The 12,544-nt window shown below is 45.3% G+C and overlaps 1 long non-coding RNA gene across 1 annotated transcript in view; it reads right to left on the reverse strand.

The window, feature by feature from the left end:
• Positions 1-957: 957 nt before the first annotated feature.
• LOC132538989 (uncharacterized) overlaps positions 958-12,544 on the reverse strand; it is a 155,432-nt gene continuing 143,845 nt past the window's right edge. Inside the window, exon 4 of the long non-coding RNA XR_009550308.1 lies at positions 958-1,938. This is a non-coding gene — a long non-coding RNA (uncharacterized LOC132538989). The remainder of the gene's footprint in view (positions 1,939-12,544) is intronic.

The raw sequence follows: 12,544 nt of genomic DNA on the forward strand, positions 1-12,544 counted from the left end.
TTGATGCAGTGGTTACAACAGGGCAAAGCAGGACAAAATACAGCACAGAGGCAATAGTAACGGGTGACATTTATTGAGCAGGTAGCCTGTACCAAGAATGGTACAATGGTAAGCCTGCCTGAAACTTGGGACAAAGGTGCATACTGTGTTAGCTCCCCTGTTGAGAGATTGAGGCACAGAGACATGAGGCTACTCACTTGAGGTCACACAGCCAGCAGCTAGAGGAGCTTGCAACCATCATGCTGTGTGTCCCCAGTGCTCTCCTGGCCCTCCTTGGGCTCTGAAGTTCTGCTTTCTCTGGGTACCCACAAGATTCTTTTGCATCTCACTGCCAAGACCTGACTGCACGTGAGCTAGCTGGAGTGGCTTCCGTGGACTCCAGTCAAAGAAGCCCAGCAAATGCACCGGGCCTCACCTGTCCCTTCCATGTGCTCCTGCCCTGGCATTAGACTTTGTGTGGGAACAATACTCACCATCTTCACCAACTGCCAGGCAAGTCTGCAAAGGTTTAAACTCACACAACCTCCAGGGACCATGCCTGCTGACTGAGTCTACACAACCCACTGTCAATAACTTGCGGCACTTACCCTGCTTAGCGTGCAGGGAGAGACAATTTATCAGGACTCCCTCACACTTTCAGTTTCCATCATGCACAGCCAGGCACCATTTCCCACAGAAGACCTTAAGCTTCAGGGACTTGAAGTTTTCCCACCACTGAAGTTTCCAGGGAACTTAATAATGTACTTGCTCAATTAGAGAGAGACACATTTAAAAATCAGACTTGGATAACCAATTTTTTTGAAAATTAGCATTCTTCAAAGTGCTATTAACACAAATGACAGCAAACATAATTGAATCTCTTGCTGATGATTTAGAAGTACTTCTGAATGTCATTCCCCTTTAGTCAAGATTTTTTTTTTAAAAGCCTGGATAATGAAATTAAACCTTACCTTTACTTGTTGGGACTTGCTGAGTGTCTCATGGTTGCAGGACTAAGGGAAACATAAATGTCACATCCACTTCCTCTGTCTCTTTATCACAAACACGCGGGTTATGATGAACGGTGCAAGAAGATACTCAGCTCTGTTATCTGGCGTGAGTGGGTACTGGCTCTAGAAGAATCCCCTCCACAGAGCTGGTTATACTTGCTCCTCTAGAACCTGGACATTAGCTCTGGATTCTAAGGTGATCAGGGACAGTCAGAGAGTTTTCATCTTTGGGAGGTAACCATTCCAACAGAACAGAGATGCTTCGGGGATTTGTGAATTGTATGCCAGGTTTATAGTGACAGTTGTCATGTGCTTAGCAAGTGCTCAACAAATAGTGTTATTAAGGAGTCAAATACCGGAGAACTTGAGGGAAGCCCCAGATGCTTTCCCTAACATACCGCCTAAATGTTTCAACTTGTGTTTGTTCTTGGAGTAGACAGAAAAAAAAAAAAATTCTACTCCGTGATGTTCATGGAGAGCCACTCAAGTCCCCCTGAGTGGAGAAAGCAAAATGAGCACAAGGAGGTTGAGGTCACAGGCTCAAGAAAGTTTTGATGTGGTCGAGATCCATGGTGTCTGAAGGCTGGGGTCCAGGTCTCCACCCCCCCCACCCCCCCCGCGCAATCAGCCCTTAAAACATCCCACTTCATTACTGGACACAGGACAACAGGAAGTGATGTTTGAGTGGAATCCACATCTGTTTGTTGGACTTCAACCTCTGGGACCCATTTGTTCTCCTTCCATCCCAGCAAAGGTATATTTGAGGACCTGAAGCTGTCCTTGGTCCTAAAATACCAGGAAACTATTTTAACCTGCAACTGCTTCCATGGTAGGTATCAGAGAAAAGAAGATGGAGACTGGAGTATCTGGTGAACTTGGCCAGTCTTGGGGGAGGAAGGGAGGAGGTTCAGAAGAAGCTTCCTGGAGAAAGAGACATTTCAGCTGAGACCTGCAAGATAAAAAGAAATTTGGTTCCTGTTTATTAAACAATTTTCCCCTGCTTTATATCTTATTGCCTTTCAGCTACCAACTTGCAGATGCTACTAGGATTCCATCCTGACTTCCCTGAAGTGACGACCTTACCAACATGTCCTGAAGTCTCACCTCCCCAGAGCCCTACCCCACTAGGGAAAGACAGAAACAGGCTGGGGATATGGATCAACCTGCCAGTGTCCACGTCTAGCAGAGAAGCAGTTACAGAAGCCAAAAACTCCTATCTCCTGTATTCCATAAAGAAATTTGGTCCAGGAGGCCAGGCGGTAGGTAGCATGGCAGTTTAAGCACACATGGTGCAAAGCACAAGGACCAGCACAAGAATCCTCCCAGTTTGAGGCCCTGGCTCCCCACCTGCAGGGAAGTTGCTTCACAGGCAGTGAAGCAGGTCTGCAGGTATCCATCTTTCTCTCCCCCTCTCTGTCTTACCCTCCTCTCTTGATTTCTCTCTGTCCTATCCAACAACAACAATGGCAGCAATGACAACAATAACAAAAATAACAAGGGCAACAAAATTGGGGGGGGAAATGGCCTCCAGTAGGAGCAGTGAATTTGTAGTGCAGGCATCAAGCCCTAGCAATAACCCTGGAGGCAAAGAAAGAAAGAAAGAAAGAAAGAAAGAAAGAAAGAAAGAAAGAGAGAAAGAATTTTGATGCATACTCCCAGACAAATAAATCATAGGGAAGCTTCCAATGGAAGCAGAGTTCCAATGGGACATGGAACTCTGGTGGCAGGAACTGTATGGAATTGTACCTCTGTCATTTTACAATCTTGTTAATTATTATTAAACCACTAATGAAAATTTAAAGACTAAAAAGAATTGTATTTTCAACAAATTGTGTCGAGATCGCTGGGTATCCAGAGCTGTATCTAACACACATTAAAATGAACTCAAAATGGATCAAATGCCTGAATATAAAGGTTAAATAATAAAAACTCCTAAGAGTAGACACAGGGGAAAGTCTGTATGGATTTGGATAAGGAAACAGGAAAGCTGAAACACAAGCAATGAAAGAAAAGAAATAGGTACATTAAAATTTATTTAAATTAAAAATATTTTTTTTATTTATTGGATAGAGACTGAGAGAAATTAAGAGAAAAGGGAGAAGGGGCGAGAGGAAGAAAGAGAGACACCTGCTTCACTGCTTGTGAACCCCTCGAACCCTCCACTCCCTGAAGATGTGAACCAGGGGCTTGAACCCAGGTCCTTAATCATTGTAGCAGGTGTGCTCAACTGAGTGAGTCACCACCTAGCCCTGAAATTCATTAAAGTTAAAATGATCAGTGCATTTGATTTAGTCTTCCTTGCAATTGAGTTTGTATCATCAAAGATGCCCTTGAGGTTTAGATGGGAAAGAGTTCCACCAATATTTTCCTCTAAGTATTTTGAGAGTTTCTGGTCTAATATCCAGGTCTTTGATCCATTTGGAGTTGACTTTTGTTTCTGGTGAGATACTCTCTGCCCCCATCCAGCTTTCTAGTCCTATTTCCAACTCTGACCCCATCTCCCCAGACAATACCTTTGGCCCACCTGCATGCTCACTGTCAGGCTCAGGTAAAAATTAATAAAGTTAATGGGCCCCTTGGAATATACCTAAAATAGAACTACTGGCTTTTTCCAAAAATGGAGATCCCAAAACTGATGTTATATTCTTACCTTTAGGCTTCTGACTATTTAACAATTTTTTTCTGCTTTGTATCTTAATGCTTTTTCAGCCACCAAGTTGCAGGTATTACCATGAAGCCAACATGACTCCCCAAGGCAAATTATCCTGGAACCCCTTCTCTCCGGAGCCCTGCCCCACTAGGGAAAGACAGGGCCAGGCTGAGTGTATGGATTGATCTGCCAATCCTCATGTTCAGCGGAGAAACAATTATAGAAGCCAGACCTTCTGCACCTGGGACCATGCTCCCAGAGGGATAAATAATAGGAAAGCTTTCAAGGAAGGGGATGGGATATGGAATTCTGGTGGTAGAAATTGTGTGGAATTGTTCCCCTCTTAGCCTATGGTCTTGTCAATATTTTTTTATTTTGTAAATAAATTAATACCGATAAAAATTATCAGTGCATTTCATCTTCCCCAACTCCCCCTGAGCACTGAGGATAGGAAGAGGGGAAAGAAGAAAGGGCTTCATCCAGGAGTCAAGAGAGCAAGAAGGGACAAGAAAACGTTCTTTTCTTTCTTTTGTCTTCAAAGCCAGCTGGGTGACAGAGAATAGACACATAGAATGTAGATCAAAATGTAATTTTCCCTTACAAGCTATGGGGAGGCTGGGGGCTGGGGATGGGGTAGCCTGCCTGGGAAGCTGTTCATTTGGCAATAGCTCACCCGCAGCTCTGCACAAAAGCCACACTTATTAAAGGTCAAATAGCGCCCGTAGTGGGGAGGGCCTGGGAAATAGCAGAGGAGAGGAGTCCCTCAGGAGCAATGGTTCTTTTTATATTTATTTATTTATTCCCTTTTGTTGTCCTTGTTGTTTTATTGTTGTAGTTATTATTGATGTCATTGTTGTTGGATAGGACAGAGAGAAATGGAAAGAGGAGAGGAAGACAGAGGGGGGAGAGAAAGATAGACACCTGCAGACCTGCTTCACTGCCTGAGAAGTGACTCCCCTGCAGGTGGGGAGCCGAAGGCTCGAACCAGGATCCTTATGCGGGTCCTTGCACTTTGTACCACCTGTGCTTAACTCCCAGGAACAATGGTTCTGATTAAGCAGTTGTCCTGGCAAGGCAGACGCCAGCGGGATCAGCCAGCAAGTGATGTCCTGACTCCCCACGAAGGATTTCCTCTCTGGAAAGATTGGTCTTCAAGGCCCAAGAGTTTCCTTGACCCCATGCGGAGATCAATGGTGAATCAATAAAACACTAGCTGGTATAAGAAACAATCACCAGCAAGCCAGGAAAACAGCTCAGGGATTGCTCTACTCCTGTCCACCTGCCCTTGGACAGGAGGCTTCTGGCAGCTCAGAAGTCAGGGGGCTCAGGAATGGCCTATGCTTCTTGGTACCCAACTCACCACCTCAATCATCATTGTGGCTTCTATGGAACCTCTTGGGATCTTACTGGATCCTCTCAGCAGCATACACACAAAGGCTGTCATTACACCCATTTCATATCTGGGCACATGGAGGCTCAGCCAATGCCCAATATCTTAGACGGTGACAAGGAGAACTTTGGGAGTGACCCTGACCCATCAGAACCAAAAGCCTAGACTATTGGCAGTAGCACTTCTTTTTTTTTTTTAAATGTGTATTAGTGATTTAATAATGATTAACAAGACTGTAAAATAAAGGGGTACAATTCCATACACTTCTCACAACTAGAGTCCCATGTCCCATCTCCTCCATTGGGAGCTTCCCTATTCTTTATCCCTCTGGGATTATGGACCAAAATTGTTTATGGGGTGTAGAAGGTAGAAGGTCTGGCTTCTGTGTTGATCCATACCCCTCAACTATTTCTATCTTCCCCAGTGGGGTAGTGGGAGAGGTGAGACTTCAGGAATTCAGGTGAGGTTGTCTGCCCAGGGAAGTCAGAATGGAATCCTAGTAGTGTCTACAATTTGGTGGCTGAAAGGCCATAAGATACAAAGCAGGACAAATTGTTTAATAAGCAGAACCCAAAGGTAGAAATACAGCAGATGAAATTAGAGATCTTCATGTGGGAAGAAGTTAGGAAGTCTAATTTAGGTATGTTGTAAGGGGCCCAAGACTTTAGTAGAATCAAAATTCAGGAGTTGGACAGTGGCACACCCGGTTAAGCACACACAGTAAAAAAGTGCAAGGATACGGGTTCAAGTGCCCAGTTCCCCACCTGCAGCAAGGACACTTCACAAGTTTTGAAGCAGATATGCAGCATCTCTCTCTCCCTCTCTATTTCCCCCTCCTCTCTCAATTTCTCTTTCCTGTCAAATAAAATGGGGAAAAAATGATTGATAGGAGCAGTGGATTCATAGTACAATAACCATAGAGACAAAGAGAGGGAGGAAGGGAAGGAGAGGGAGAGAGAGAGAGAGAGAGAGAGAGAGAGAGTCAAAATTCTATGCCTAAGTGGTCACCCCACTGGGAATTGCCAGCCTGGGCGTCTACTGCATGGTCCTGGGAGAGGACAGCAGGACTTGATTCCTGGGACAGACAGACATCAGGGCCCCAAGCAGATGTCAGGACAGAGTGATTGGTCACCACCCCTGTGAAGGCCTCCAGGTGGGAAACAGGGGATGAGAAGTTGCATCTGATCTGCCCCATCTTGGCCCCAGCCAGTGGGCCTCTGCCCCAGCCCGGCAGACCATCCATAAGCCTGGGAAGTCACAGCTTTGTCACCAAGACGCTGTTTTGTCACCAAGACGCGTTTCCATGTGTGGGGTCCACCTTCTTTTTTCTTTTTTCTCTTCATTTTTTTTTACAAAAATAATTATTTCCATGATATTTTAAGAGTCATGTCTGTTTTTTATGAGTGATAAAATATTAGAGCAAGACCAGTTTGTCACTCAGGCATACACACTGGGGGTGTGGGGTGCTCAGCATAGCCCCTGCATCCAGCCGCTAGGCCACTTCTTCACAGATGGTGTGGACTCTAGGGTGCAGCATGATGAGTCTGAAATGGGGTCCTTTTTTTACTGTATTTACATGCATAGTATTTCTTTCTAAGATGATCCCCCCCCCAAGAAACGGTAATAGGCACTTCTACAAAATCCACAGGCAAAGAGCTTATTTTGAGTATGAGATTTTTTTTAAGCATGAATTTTCAATACCTCCGTTTTATTAGATTTTAACAGGTATATTACCTTTACGAGAGAGGGGTCTGGAGATGGCTCCAATTGGCCTCCACCCACGTCCAGGCTCCCCAGTCACCATGCGGCAGCTTGATGAAAGAGGAAAGTATTGTTGTCTCCTGACCCATCAGGGGAGAAACAGAGTCTGCTGGGAGTGGTGGAATAATGTAGGCATGAAAGCTTAGTGAAGTCTTGATGATGGAGAAGGAAAGAAAGGAAGGAGAAAGGGAGAAAAAGAAAGGAAGGATGGAAGGAAGAGGAATAAAGGAAGAGAGGGGAGGGAGAGATGGAGGGAAGGAGGGAGGAAGGGAGGGAGAAGAATGGAGGGAGGAAAGGAGAGTGGGGAAGGAAGGAAGGAAGGAAGGGAGGGAAGAAGGGAGGGAGGATGGATGGATGGGTGGATGGATATGAGAGAGACAGAGCACCACGTCTATCTCCAAGGCTACACCTGCACTTACATTCACTTTAACCACAGGGTACCGGGGGGGGGGGCATTCCTGGAGCCCTGGAAATGCTGGAGACCAGACAGAATGTGTGGTTTGCTCTTGTAAAACTGCCATTGTTTTCTCAACATCAGAGCAATTCCCTGATGGACTGGCCTTCTTCCCACCCCAGCCAGTAGGCAGCCCAGAGAAAGCCCAAGATAAGGAAACTGAGGCTCATAGGCAGACGAAGTTACTGGACCCATTTCACAGGGCAGAGTGAAGCCTGGTTAAAACCCATGACTCAGGACATTGTCCTCAATGCAGAACAGCAATGGTAAGGACTGTCCCACTTTCCAAAGGGAGGCTGGGTCAAAATACTCTGCCATTCAAGGAAGACTGGTCCTGAAATGAGTGCAGCCTAAAATATTCCTAGCTATGACCATGGACTGCAAACTCAGACTGACGGAAGCAGAAGTCGCACAGGTCCCTGTGCTAAATATGCATAGATGTGAGCCCCAGGTCAGATCGATGGGGTTCACAGTTAGTAGTATTTATATACTTTCCTCATATTTGGGAGCTACCCTCTGCCTTAACCCAGCTTTCTAGTCTTAGTCTCAACTGTGACACCATCAGAGTTGGTGTCTTCCCAGGCAATATTTTTAGTCCACCTGCATGTTAGCTATCTGGCTTAGGCAGAAATTACTAAAATAGATTTCCTAGATTCTTCCCACATGAAGACCCCTCATTTCACCTGGTCTATTCTTACCTTTGGATTCCTGTTTATTAAACATTTTGTCCTGCTTTATATCTCACCACCTTTCAGACACCAAATTGCCGATGCTACTAGGATTCCATCCTGACTTCTCTGGGCAGACAACCTTACCAATGTGTCCCAGAACCTCCCCTCTTCAGAGCCCTACACCACTAGGGAAAGAGAGAAACATATTGGGGGTATGGATCAACCTGCCAGCACCCATGTCTAGCAAAGAAGCAATTACAGAAGCCAATCTTCACTTTCTATACCCCATAAAGAATTTTGGTCCATACTCTTAGAGAGATAAAGGACAGAGAAGCTTCCAATGGAGGGGATGGGACATGGACCTCTGGTTGTGGGATTTGTGTGGGATTATACCCATTTTATCCTACAATCCTGTTAATCGTTATCAAACCACTAATAATAATAATTAAAAAAAAAAACTCCACAACTCAGACTTTGGAGATTATGCAGGTACAACACCCAGGACTTGAACGCAAAGCTCCTAAGTTCCTTTGCCAGCAACATCATGGCTCGGGGCTGAGTGAAGCTTCAGTTAAAGTGAAAGTAAAGCAAAACCATGACTTAAGACAAGATGTGTGATAACTGCTGTGTAAGCCACTAACTAGCAACAGGGAGGTGGCCCCTGATTCTAGGACTGAGACAGCCCGAGCGGTGGCTGGTGATTAAAACAGACACTGGAATCTCTGCCCTCCCTCATGGGTTCAGCCAGAGAGCAAGTACCTGCCTAACACAAGCTGGGAGACAGACAAAATGGAGCTCAGCTCCTTGACAGGCTGATTCTCTCCCTCCTGCACTGTGCCCACCATGGCCCTCAAGTCAGCAAAACCCGTTATCTACTTAATCTCATTCTATATTACGCCACAATTTATTTTTGAATTTTTTTTTCCTCGTTGGATAATGGCCGCTCTGAGAAAGCTCTATTGATTTCTTGATTGCAGGTTTATCGGGCCTGAGTCAGGCCAGCCTTCTGCCAATGGGAGCCTCTGCTTAGGTCCTTATCTCTCCTCTTCCTGGCTTGAAAGCCCAAGTTTAGTTAAGGCCTTAGGGATGGCTCCTAAGGGTTGCATTCACACTCATAATGAAACAAAATTAGAAGCTGCTGTAAGTTTTAACAACCTCTGCATTCACTGCGCTGAATGATACTCAGAGGAGAGAGTTGGAAACAGAGGTGAAGTTGGCACTTGTCTGCCTGTTGATTAATTGTCCTGTGTAAATTGCGCGGAGGGTGAAGTAAAGAGGGATCTTTCTCCTGAACTTTCCCCCCTGTGCCTCTGCACAGTTTTCAGCAACTCCTGGTCTGTTTTTCACACACGCCCCCAAATGGGGACAGTGTCAGAGGACTTCCTAGAATACTCCAGACTTCTCAGTCAAATCGATCGCCCTCGGTTGAAAAAATAATTGAGAGAGGGAGCCAGGCTGTGGCACACCTGGTTGAGCATATGCATTAATATGGGCAAGGGTCTGGGTTCAAGTCCTTGCTCCCCATCTGTAGGGGGGAAGCCTCACAAGTGGTGATGCAGTGCTGCAAGTCAATATCTATCTATCATCTATCTATCTGTCTGTCTATCTATTTATCTATCTATCTCTATCCCCCCTCTCTATGCCCTTTTCCTTTCAACTTCTCAGTGAATTTGTAGTGCAGGCACCAAATCACAGAGACAACCCTGGTGGCAATAGGAAGGAAGGAAGGAAGGAAGGAAGGAAGGAAGGAAGGAGTGAAAAAGAAACTAATTATTTGAGAACAGTTGATTAAGTATCCCCCTGAGAAGCTTTCCATCATTTTTTATGCCTTTGCTTACTAGGAGGCTAAGTGCTGAGTGGATACTGAGAGGTATATACATCACTTCTGCCTGTGTTCATGATCTCTTCCTAGAAAGCCCTCTCTTACCTCTTCTGTGAGGTCATCTGCAGGCTCCATCTTCACCCTCCTGACCTACTTTTGTGGCTGCAGACTTTGCTGCATAGAGGCATCTGCACGCACGTGTGCTCTGTGTTTGTGTGTTGCTCAGAAAATGAGATGGAGAGCAGAGCCCTTGGGACAGCCCTTGGCCAATGGAGAGTAGGAACTGACAGGCAGATCCATGCCTAACCCTTTGCTGAAGGCCATGTTTGTGGAGCTTTCTACTTTGTTATCAGAGTCCTCTGTTGAATCTTAGTCTCTTGTTCTCAAGAGCTCAAACACATGCCTTGAGGCTGGATTTCTTTCCTTCCCTGTTTTATTCGCCCAAATCTCCCCATGTCCTATTCCCTGGCATTTCCTGAATGAATGCCTTTCCCATCAAGCTCTGCTTTTGGGGGGATGGCAGGTGGTGACTGAGCTAAGATTACCAAGAGATCATATGTAGAGCAGCGGGTTCCTTGATCCCACCCACCTGCTTCTGGCTCCAGTTGATAGGCCCGGGAATGAAAAACTTACAAGAGTTAGAGCCAATCAGGTTCAGAACCTGAACCATGGCAGGTTCAGAACCAAGATGCTTTTCCATCTGTGTGACGGTTGACATGGAAAATATTGTCAACCTCCTGGCCCTCATCATCAAGCAGCAATGGTATAAGCAGCAAAGAGACTGCCCTGCCACTCGAGAAAGACTGGTCTGTAAATGAGGACAGACTAGAATGGCCCCAGCTGTGACCATGAATTGGGTGGGAGCTTAAACCAACAGGGACTCAAAGTTTACACAGGTTCCTGTGCTATATATACACACACGCCCCGGGTCAGGTGGATGGGGTAAACAGTTAATTTTATTCATAGAGTTTTTTCAAGAATAGGAGCTACCCTTGCCCCTGACCCAACTTTCTAGCCCATTTCTCTACTCTGACACCATGTTCTCAGACAATATTTTTTCTTGTTTTTTTTTAAATTTTTTTATTTATAAAAAGGAAACATTGACATATCCATAGGATAAGAGGGGTACAATTCCACACAATTCCATGCCCACCTTCCATGCAGGTGGGGCTGGGCAGGTGGAGAGAGCAAGGCTCCAGCAGGAAACCTCCAGACGGATCTGAGAACCACCAGTGGGAGGTTCCAGGCACTGAAAGCTCGAAAAGAACCTTCTCCCCTATGCAGCTGGGACGTGTGTTTGGGGCTGTGGCCTGGTGCACTGATGAGGTACAAGGTGCTTCTTTGCCTCAAGTAGAACCTGAACTGGAATTGGTGTATTGCACCAAAGTAAAAGACTCTGGGGTGAGTGAGGGGGGAGGATACAGGTCCAAAAAGGATGACAGAGGACCTAGTGGGGGTTGTATTGTTATATGGAAAACTGGGAAATGTTATGCATGTACAAACTATTGTATTTACTGTCGAATGTAAAACATTAATTCCCCAATAAAGAAATAAAAATAAAATAAATAAAACTAGACAATAAAAAAATAAATAATAATAGTTTACCCATATCTGCAAACTTAGAACTGCTGTAGCTTATAACAGAGGAAATGAGGACTCAGAACTCTGGTGGTAGGAATAGAGAGGAGTCGTACCTCTGTTATCTTGTAACTATGTAAATCAACATTAAGTCACTAATAACAATCATTTTTAAAATGACAATATTGTCAACCTCAGGATACTTAAGTGCCCAGCAAGCAGAAAAAGCTAGTTTGCAAACAGAAGAGACGGCATTCAGCGTTGGAGAGGCAGCAAGCAGAAAAAGCTAGTTTGCAAACAGAAGAGACGGCATTCAGCGTTGGAGAGGCAGCAAGCAGAAAAAGCTAGTTTGCAAACAGAAGAGACGGCATTCAGCGTTGGAGAGGCAGAGAAAGTGCTGGCTTCCTGCCCATTTTCTCTTCTTCTTCTCTTTCTCCTTCTTCGTTTGTCTAATTTTTGCTCCCCTCCAACTCCTTTCTCTACACTTATACTCTTTGAAGCCCTTTTGCCCTTCCAGTAAATTCGTTTTCTGCTTTTTTTTTTTTTTCCCTCAAAGTTAGATCTCTGCACTCTTTACCTAATCTGGTCAGTTTCTTTACTGCAAGGGACTCAGAAATAAGCAGTAAATCTGAAAATCATTTCAAATTAAGGTAAGTGCCATCAAGGAAACTAATCAGATGCAGCAATAGAGAGACAGGATCCAAGGTGGAGTCAGCAGACGAGAACTCTCCTAGATAGATATGAAAGGAGATCAGAAAGAAGCCTTTTTGAAGAATCAGTATTTTTCACAAGGGAGATAGCTCAGCACAGAACTAGATGCTTAAGATTCCATGTCCTATCTCTAGCTCAGCATATGACCTCGCTCATAAAAAAATAAATAAGTAGGGGGTCGGGCGGTGGCGCAGTGGGTTAAGTGCATGTGGCGCAAAGCGCAGGGACCGGAGTAAGGATCCCGGTTCGAGCCCCCGGCTCCCCACCTGCAGGGGAGTCGCTTCCCAGGCGGTGAAGCAGGTCTGCAGGTGTCTATCTTTCTCTCCCCCTCTCTGTCTTCCCCTCCTCTCTCCATTTCTCTCTGTCCTATCCAACAACGAATTGCGTCAACAAGGGCAATAATAATAGCCACAACGAAGCTACAACAAGGGCAACAAAAGGGGGAAAAAAAAAAAAAGGCCTCCAGGAGCGGTGGATTCATGGTGCAGGCACCAAGCCCAGCAATAAACCTGGAGGAG

Source organism: Erinaceus europaeus, chromosome 6 (genome assembly GCF_950295315.1).
Source record: "Erinaceus europaeus chromosome 6, mEriEur2.1, whole genome shotgun sequence".
Classification (NCBI taxonomy): Eukaryota; Metazoa; Chordata; class Mammalia; order Eulipotyphla; family Erinaceidae; genus Erinaceus; species Erinaceus europaeus.